The sequence below is a fragment of the Cynara cardunculus genome, assembly GCF_001531365.2.
Source record: "Cynara cardunculus var. scolymus isolate 2C chromosome LG 1, CcrdV1, whole genome shotgun sequence".
In the NCBI taxonomy this organism is placed as follows: Eukaryota; Viridiplantae; Streptophyta; class Magnoliopsida; order Asterales; family Asteraceae; genus Cynara; species Cynara cardunculus.
Genome location: NC_037528.1, coordinates 38,026,795 through 38,036,929, shown reverse-complemented (window position 1 = coordinate 38,036,929; position 10,135 = coordinate 38,026,795). Strand labels below are relative to the sequence as shown.

The 10,135-nt window shown below is 39.0% G+C and overlaps 1 non-coding gene across 1 annotated transcript; it reads right to left on the bottom strand.

The window, feature by feature from the left end:
• Nucleotides 1-595: 595 nt before the first annotated feature.
• LOC112503125 lies at nucleotides 596-702 on the bottom strand. Its single transcript, XR_003067861.1, has one exon. It is a non-coding gene; the product is annotated as a small nucleolar RNA R71 (small nucleolar RNA).
• Between the last annotated feature and the right edge of the window lie 9,433 nt (nucleotides 703-10,135).

The following is a 10,135-nucleotide window of genomic DNA, read 5'->3' as shown; positions in this document are numbered from 1 at the left end:
ATTTTTTGCTCTACTCTCTCCCAACATGGAGTTACCTCCCCCAATCATCCCTGAGATTCCATATTTAGAAAACCAACCGCCTGCATTTGGGACAATACCACCTTTTTCGAATTTTCCGCAAGGACCCCCACACCATCATAATAATCATAACGAGGACACGAAATCTGAAAATAATGAACAACCAAGAGATCAAACTTCGATCATCATTAATTTGGCAAATTCCAAAAATGGACGGTTCATGGACTATGCCATCCCTGATTTTGAGCAATTAAATTCCAGGATAGTTAGGCCACATATGACCGCTCTTCATTTCGAACTAAAACCAATTATGTTTCACATGTTGCAAACAAACGGATAGTTTGTCGGATTACCTTCGGAGGATCCACATTCACATTTGAAATCTTTTATGGAAATCACTAATGCTTTCCTGATCCCGGGAGTGTCTAATGACGCTCTGAGACTCACTTTATTTCCATTTTCTCTGAGGGATCGGGCAAAGGCATGGTTTAATTCGTTACCACCGGGTTCTGTGCCTTCATGGAGTAATATGGCGGAAAAGTTTTTGCGAAAATATATCCCACCAACTAGGAACGCTAAGTCCAGAAATGAAATTTGCCTTTTTAAACAAATGGACGATGAAACTGTTCCTGACGCTTAGGAAAGGTTCAAAGAGCTGTTAAGGAGATTCCCACACCATGGCATCTCGTACTGTATTCAACTCGAGACATTTTACAATGGGTTAAATCCCATGGCAAAACAAATGCTCGATGCGACTGCGGGCGGAGCCTTTACAGCTATGACCTACAATGAAGGATATGAGATCCTATAAAATATTTATGCTAATAATGGATATTGGGCTGATCCAGATGCTCAACTGCAAAAGAAGACAGCAGGAATACATGATGTTGATGCATATACTGCATTAACAACACAACTCTCTTCTATGGCCAATATGCTTAAAAATATAACTTCTGGCCAAGGAGTGTAGTCAGCTGTCACATCACCTATTCCAGCTGTCTTCTCAGTGCAATGTGTCTATTGTGGAGGGGAACACTCTTATGAACTGTGTCCGTATAACGCTGAATCTGTGAATTATGTTCATAACAGATCGAATCCCTACACTAACACATATACTGCCAGTTGGAGACAACACCCAAATTTTTCATGGAATAGTCCAAGTTTGAATCCTCCAGTCCATAAGCAACAAGGAAACCCTAATTTTCAACAACATCAACATGCAAGCAGTTCTAAGTCTCAGAATCACCATCACCAGAATTTTCAAAGTAATCAACCACCTTTTCAGACTAAATCACCTCCACAGTCCGAATCATCTTCCTTGGAAGCTATGATAAAAGGACTGGTGGCTCAGTCCCAAGCACAATAGCAAATGATGACTCAAAATCAATCTTTGTTCAATCAACAAAGTGCTGCCATCAGAAACCTGGAAACGCAAGTTAGCCAACTTGCTCTTAATCAGAATAGTAGAGCCCTTGGTACTTTGCCTAGTAACACTGAAGTCGCGAGAGATCTAGGAAAAGAACATGTAAAAGTAGTGACTCTTAGGAGTGGTAAGGAATTAACTGAGACCATACCAAAAGAAAGTGAACAGGTTGTGTCAAAAATTGAGATTATACCTATGGTCCCTATTACTGAAAGTCCACCTAAACCTATGGATGACCAACCTCCTAAGACCACCACTTTCGTTCCTCCTAAGTCGGACTATCCTTTGTTATTCCCTGAAGAAGTTGCTAGGAAAAAGCCAATTGAGGATGAGGTTATAACAGGTCCAAAAACCAAAGTTGTAATCTCATTTGAACCTCAAAAAGTAAGACCAAGACTCTAGACAATTTGGACCCATCTTGCTCAACACAACCTGACAAAGCTATCATAAAGCTGGTTCCTCTTTATGTTCCTTTTTCCCCAGGGTTAAGGAATCAAAAGGAAGAACTGCAATTCAAAAAGTTTTTGGAAGTGTTTAAAGCATTGCACATCAACATACCTCTTGTTGAAGCAATTGAGCAAATGCCCAGTTATGCCAAATTCCTTAAAGACATTTTGAGTAAAAAGAAGAAATTAACGGAATATGAGATCGTAGCTCTTACCGAGGGATGTAGTGTGCTTCTAACCAACAAAATACCCCCCAAGCTTAAAGACCCAGGGAGTTTCACTATTCCTTGTTCTATAGGTGGAAAGGAGATTGGTAAAGCTTTGTGTGATTTAGGAGCTAGTATCAACCTTATGCCCTTGTCTGTTTTCAACACCCTAGGCATAGGAGAAGCTAGACCTACCACTGTCACCTTGCAATTGGCCAATAGAAGCATTGTTTATCCTAAAGGTAAGATTGAGGATGTCTTAGTTCAGGTTGACAAATTCATCTTTCCGCCTGACTTCATCATCCTTGATTTTGAGGCTGATAAGGATATTCCTATAATCTTAGGAAGACCTTTCTTAGCCACTGGTGGAACTTTGATTGATGTCCAAAAGGGAGAGCTAACCATGAGACTCCAAGACAGAAAGTTACTTTCAATGTCTTTAATTCCTTAAAGTACCCTGATTACTTAGAGGAATGCTCAGGAGTTATTGAGATTGAGACAATGTGCTATAAGGAAGGAATTAGGAAGGCTTTAAGTTAGAAGAGGAGGAAGGTGTTGAGATAGGTGATGAGACTGTTAAGAATTTAGAAGGTGATGTCCCATCTGATGCTGCAGCATTTGAGTTGTTGGACAATAGTGAGCTTAAGAATTTTACCCCGTCTATAATTTCACCACTTGTTCTAGAGTTAAAGCAACTCCTATCTCATCTAAAGTATGCATTTCTAGGAGAGGAAGGTAAACTACCTGTCATCATATCATCTATCCTAGATTTACATCAAGAAAAGAAGCTTGTAGATATGTTGAAGTTGCACACCAAAGCCATAAGATGGACCATTGCTGATCTTAAGGGGATTAGTCCTTCTATTTGTCAACATAAGATCGCCCTAGATGAAAAGATCTTCAAATCTATAGAGCTTCAAAGGAGATTGAACCCGGTCATGAAAGAAGTAGTGAAAAAGGAAATTTTGAAATGGCTAGATGGAGGAATAATTTTTCCAATAGCCAGTAGTTCTTGGGTTAGTCCAATCCAATGTGTCCCAAAGAAGGGAGGGTTTACAGTTGTCACCTATGACAAGAATGAACTCATCCTTACAAGAATAGTGTCTGGTTGGAGGATATGTATGGACTACCATAGGCTAAACAAAGCCACTCAAAAGGACCATTTTCCCTTGCCTTTTATTGATCAGATGTTAGACAGGTTGGTTGGAAAAGAGTATTACTACTTTTTGGATGGATACTCCGGATATAACCAAATAGCCATATCACCCGAGGACCAAGAAAAGACCACCTTCACATGTCCCTATGGTACTTTTGCTTTTAGGAGAATGCCATTTGGACTTTGCAATGCTCCTGCAACTTTTCAGAGATGCATGATGTCCATATTCTCTGATATGCTTAGAAAATCCATAGAAATCTTTATGGATGATTCTTCAGTTTATGGCTCATCTTTTGATAATTGTTTGGAAAATTTAAAAAGGAGTCTTGAAAGATGTGAAGAAACTGATCTGGTTCTCAACTGGGAAAAATGTCATTTCATGGTCAAAGAAGGAATTGTTTTAGGCCATTTGATTTCCAAAARAGGAGTTGAGGTAGACAAAGCTAAACTTGAAATCATTGAAAAACTACCTGAACCAACTACTGTTAAAGGAATACAAAGTTTTCTTGGTCATGCTGGGTTTTACCGAAGGTTTTTATAAAAGACTTTTCAAAAATCTCAAAACCTTTGTGTTTACTTTTGCAGCATGATCAAAAATTTGATTTTACGGATGAATATAGAAATGCTTTCAACACTTTAAAGAAAACTTTAGTAACCGCACCAGTAGTTGTTGCTCCTGACTGGAACAAACCCTTTGAGATCATGTGTGATGCCAGTGACTGGGCTGTTGGAGCTGTCTTAGGTCAAAGAAAGGAAAAAGTTTTTCATCTAATTTATTATGCAAGTAAGACTTTGAATGAAGCACAACTTAACTACACAACAACTGAAAAAGAGCTTTTAGCTGTGGTTTTTGCTTTTGAAAGATACAAATCATATTTGATGGGAACAAAGGTCATTGTTCACACTGACCATGCTGCCATCAAGTATTTGATTTCCAAAAAAGATGCTAAACCTAGGTTTAATAAGATGGGTTTTATTGTTGCAAGAGTTTGACCTTGAGATAGTGGATAGGAAAGGAGTTGACAACCAAGTTGCAGACCATTTGTCAAGATTAGAGAAGCCTAGGGAGACCCTAGAAGAAGGAGAGATTGTTGAAACATTCCTCGATGAGAGAATTCTAGTGTTAGAATCAAAGCTACCATGGTTTGCTGACATAGCAAACTATTTGGCTTATGGAATTAGTCCTTCTGATATTTCTGGCCATATGTTCAAAAAGTTTCTCCATGATACTGAAACTTACCTTTGGGATGACTCTTATTTGTTTAAAATCAGTGCAGATCAAATTTTGAGAAGGTGCATTCCAGAAACTGAAGTGGAAGCAATTCTGCAGCATTGCCACCAAGCAACATATGAAGGACACTTTGGAGGCCAAAGAACAACGGCTAAAGTATTACAATCTGGTTTTTATTGGCCTACTCTCTTCAAATATGCCCACAATTTTGCACAAAGATGCAATGAGTGTCAAAGAAGTGGTTCCATTTCCAAAAGAAATGAAATGCCACTTAATGGGATCTTAGAAGTAGAGTTGTTTGATGTATGGGGGATAGACTTCATGGGTCCATTTCCCCTATCAAATCATTGTCAATACATTCTAGTGGTTGTTGATTATGTGTCTAAATGGGTAGAGGCCATGGATTGAGTTACTAATGATGCAAAAACTATGGTTAAATTTCTTCAAAAACATATTTTTACAAGGTTTGGTACCCCAAGGGCACTAATTAGTGATGAGGGTACCCACTTTGTAAATAACCTGTTGAGTGGAGTTCTTGAAAAGTACAACATTAACCATAGAATAGCAAATGCCTACCACCCACAAACCAATGGATTAGCTGAATTCTCAAACCGAGAAATAAAAGGAATTTTAGAAAAGGTTGTCAAGCCAAACCGGAAGGATAGGGCTTTCAAGTTAGATGACGCTTTATGGGCATACCGAACTACTTTTAAAACACCTATTGGTATGTCCCCATATAAGCTGGTTTTTGGTAAGGCTTGTCACCTACCTTTGGAACTTGAACATAAAGCATATTGGGCCATCAAAGAATTAAATATGTGCCCAGATATGGCTGCCAATAAAAGAAAAGTCCAGTTGTGTGAATTAGAGGAACATAGGAATCTGTCCCATGAAAATGCCAAGATTTATAAAGATAAAACAAAAAAATGGCATGATAAAAGAATTCAACACTGGAAGTTGAGAGCTAGTCAGAAAGTTTTGTTTAACTCTAGGTTGAAAATGTTCCCGAGAAAGTTCAAGTCCCGTTGGTCTGGACCTTTCCTCATTCATAAAGTTTATCCGTACGGAGCAGTTGACCTAATAAATCCCGAGGACAATTCTGTGTTCAAAGTCAACGGTCAAAGAGTGAAGTTGTTTCATGATCCGGTAGAAATTCCAGAGTTATGCTTTGTGAATTTTGTTACACTTTGCTAAAAGCTTCGGTATTTTTGGACTTTTCATAAAGTCCAAAATGTGTGTATGTAAATATTTATATTTGCTTTAAATTCTGTTTTTATAGTTATTAATATTATTAATAATATTGTCGTTAATTTTTGTGTGTTTTGCAGTCCTGTCAGTCGTCACAAAGAGTCTGAAGTCTTGCTGCAGCATCTGAAAACCCTAGCCTTTCATGGAGAATCTCGGAAATTTTTAAAGTCTGAAAATTTTGAGTGGAAAAAGTATGATGTCATTCTTAAAAAAAAATTAAAGAAATGTGGTCATCTCTTTTTGCCAGCCGAGTTTGGTACAAGATGTAAGGAAAAATACTTATTTGTTTATGAAAAGACATCTTGTTACCACCTTTTCTAACACATCTCCCCAACTTGTCAAAGTAATTAAGACTTTCCTTTGTGACTACTTGTTGAAAACTTGCTGGCTGAAAAGGAAAAGACCTCCATCAAGTACTCTCACCTTTTGCATGCTTCCAAGGATGACATCATGGTACCTCACTATTTTCCCATTTTACCCTTGTCTTTTGGAGAAAACCCCTTTGCATTCTAGAAAACCCCCTTTTCTCCCCTCTCATTTCCCTCTAATTTTCTAACTGTCTCTCTCTCCCGACCGGTAACCGTCCCTCCCCAACCATCTTCAACGTTCAAAAATGGCAAGAGTGAAGAGAGCCCTGGTTCGCGACCCACCTCCGATGCGGGCATCTGAAGCACCGCCGGCACAGCCGTCTGATCTACCACCGCTGATGGCTACTGCAGTTGGGCGTACCCCTGTTTCCTCGCGAAGACAGCCAGCAAGAAGAGGGAAGAGACTCCCTATTGCAAAAAAGAAGAAGGGTGAGTCTTCTACAACCCTTATCGATGAAGACTCACCACCGTCGTCGTCGTCTCTGCCACCGTCGCCACCACCGTCATCCACTCCAGTCGCCGTCGAAGCCATTCCGCCGGAAGTGCCAATAGATGCGCCTCTTCTTCAAATGGTGTCATCCGCTGCCATTATCCCCTTCACAAATTATTTGAAGAAAGTCAAAGAAATGGTGAAACCAACCACTGTACTAATTCCAAAGAAGGCCCCAACTTCATCTCCGACCACCACCAACATGGAATCACTCGAAACCTCTCAAAAGGTACAATCCTCATCTGATAGTACACCCCCTGAGGGCCTCTTCACTTCTGATTCTAAGGAAGAGGAGGACCCTGCCTCTATGGCACAAACAGGGGAAATTTTTATGGAAAATGAGGCATGTAGTTTGGAGAACATCATTGTTATTGAAAAACCAAGGAAGCCTCTCCTTTTGACTGCCTCTGGGCAAGAAACGGATGAAGAGGATGATATGCCTCATGTTGCTCCTCATGACTCCATACCCGACCTCAATGAGGTATTTTTTGGGGAAGAGAATGAAGAACCCCCTGTTGAGGTTTTGTCTAAGAAAAGAAGATTGGTTAAAGCATATGATAAAAATAAGTCAAAGACAATAGTTAATGAAGAACCACCTAGGAAGAAGACCCGATCTCAAAGGGTTGTGATTGAGTCTTTCAGGAACTCTGAGACTGATGATGTAGCATCGTAGTAGCATTCCTTCAGACCTAAGAGGAAGAGGGTGGCTATGGCCCAAAGGCCAGCCACCATTTCAAGGCCGATCAGACCCCACAATGGTTTTAGTTCTAAGGCTGCTGAAAAGATGCATGCTAGGTTCTAGAACAGGGTTGGATTCCCAGACAAGGGATTTGATAGGCAAAGCATTAGGGAATTTTCATTCATAAGAGAGGTGGTAGAGGCTCATGGTATAGAACAGGTGTGCATGGTTCCAACTTCCTATAACCTGACTCTTATTAGAGAGTTCTATGCTGAGTTGGTAGCAAATAGCACATTCAAGATATCTATTAGGGGGATGACTTTCATGTTCAACTCTAAAGCCATCAATCGGCTGTATGGCCTAGACCCCCCTAAAAAGACAGATTACTCTAGAATGGTGAGGCATGCGACCATAGAAGATTTGACTGAGGTGGCTAATGACATAGGGAAACCAGGGGCTGTTTGGGATGAGCACTCTAACTACATGTTGAGGACTTTTAAGGCCTACAATCTTACGGCCAGTGCAAATGTGTGGATTAACTTTTTAAGGAACTCCATTGCTCCCACCACACATGATAGCTCATTATCGGTGGAGAGAATGTTGTTGCCTTATTGTCTAGTTACAGGTAAGTCCATCAACTTTGGGAGAGTGACAGAGAAGAACATTAGGACATGTTCAGGCAGAACTAGGGGGAGATGTATTTCCCTTGTTTGATCACATGGTTGTTAGTGGATAATGGAATTCCTCAGTATTGTGAGGATCAAATAGTGAAAGAGCAAGGGGAGAAATGGAAGATTGACATGAAGACAGTTTCTAGGCTTAGGGAGAAGAAAGAAAAAGTGAATAGGGCTGGTGATATGCTGTGTTTGATGCAAGACCTTCTTGATCAAAACAGCAGTCTGATGGATAGTTTGTTAGCACAAAGGAATGAATGCTTTGACAAGATAGACAGGTTAAAGGGAGAGTTGGTTGAGCAAGTGAGGGATGCCGAGAAGAAGACAAGGGGAGACATCAAGATGGTAAGGGCTGAGCTTGAGGCAAAGACAAGTGCTCAAGTCAAGAAGCTAGGAAAGAAATTAAAGGCATTGAAGGCAGAAAATGCAAGGCTGTTTGGAGAGAATACTAGATTGAAGGAGGAATGCAAGAAGTTGAAGGACATCATCTCCACTTCACCTACTCCTATGGAGTATGACAGGTTCTATCATTCCCTCTTTAGTTTCTTTTGTTTATTTTATTTCAACTTGTTTTGTTTTTTTTGAGTCTGGGATTGTCTTTTACATTTTCTAGTTTATTTTCTTGCAAAGAACACATATGTTTATTATTGCCATATGCTTGTATAGCCAAAATAATTCTTGTAGTTTAGTTACACTTTCTAATCACTTGGTGTCACTAGAACTAGCTTGTTTTTCTTGGGAACACATTTTGATCCACATCATATGCTCAACTAAGAAAGGATATAGGCCCTTTGTTCTTTTCTCAATATTTTAGCCACTTGTAGCCATTGCACAAACAGCCTCCTATATAATTCCAATGAGGACATTGAAAAATCCGAGTTTGGGGGAGGGTACCAACATAGCCATATTGATCAAAGCAAATGCAAAAGAGCACAAAGTGCCAAAAGTGGAGATCAAAGTGCACAAAGTGCACAAAGCTTACATGAAATATTTGAGATCTAAAACACCACAAATGTCCCATAGGGGCAGGTGTATATGCATTCAACAAAAGAGCACAGAGTGCCAAAAATTTGAAAAATTCAAAGTTGATGCATAAAGGAGAGAAAAGGCAAAGAGAGGAAAAAATGTACCAATTGAGAGTAAACCAGTTACTTCAAAGTCCTATTGATCTTAGACATATGATGTGTTGAGCATAACAAAGAGCAAATAAAGCTAGCTTATGGTTCATACTAATGGTTAGATAGGACATGCTTACTTGAGATTTATGAAAGCTATATAGTGCATTTTGGCATTATCAACATGTGTATGCACTTACTGCATTTTCTTGCAAAAATTTGATATTTGAGTCGTTTTTTGTTGTCTTTTGGTTGCTTGGGGACAAGCAACAATTTAAGTTTGGGGGTGTGATACGTACTAAGTATTTAGTACGTAAAGTACCTTTTCATTCTCTTTTAGATAGGTTATCTTCTATTTATATCCCAACTTTGAGTCATTTTATCTATTTTCTCTGTTTTTATGCTGAAGTGAATGTTGAACCTGCTTTTAGTGGATTTTGGTCTAAATTAAGCTTATTTTGGACAGATTGAAGCAGTTGATACTGTGGGAATGTGGTAGCATGACCTGATGATAGATGAAGAGAAAGATGAGACTTGGAGTTGACTGACATGACAATGGGAAGACCTTTGAAAGCCTTCTAAAGTTGAACTTGCTGTAGTTTAATCAGATTAGCTGGACTTTACAAGACTAATTTAGTTGTTTTCTAAATATTAGTTTGTTATTATGTACTTTTTAGTTTCTTTTGAACCAAGGAGGTGTGAAATGTCCTTTTTGCCCTCACTCCATCCCTAATATAAAAAGGGATGTTGGAAGGAGTATTCTACACCACACCTTGCTTCTTGCGCTCTAGTATCTTTTGTTCTCTCTTCAAGTAGGCTGATAAACTACTTGAAGAACAAGTTTCTTAACATTATTAATCTTTTGGCATTTCAAGTTCTTTATTGCTTTATCTATTTTCTCATCTTTAATATTCCGTCATTTATTTATTTACGCTTACTCGCATTTTATTTATGTCATTTATTTAAATTACGCTTTCTGCATCTTCATTATTCCGTCATTTATATTCCGTCATTTACTTTACGCATTTATTTTATGTCTTTATTTATCGCAATTTATATTCCTTGTCATTTACTTTTCGTT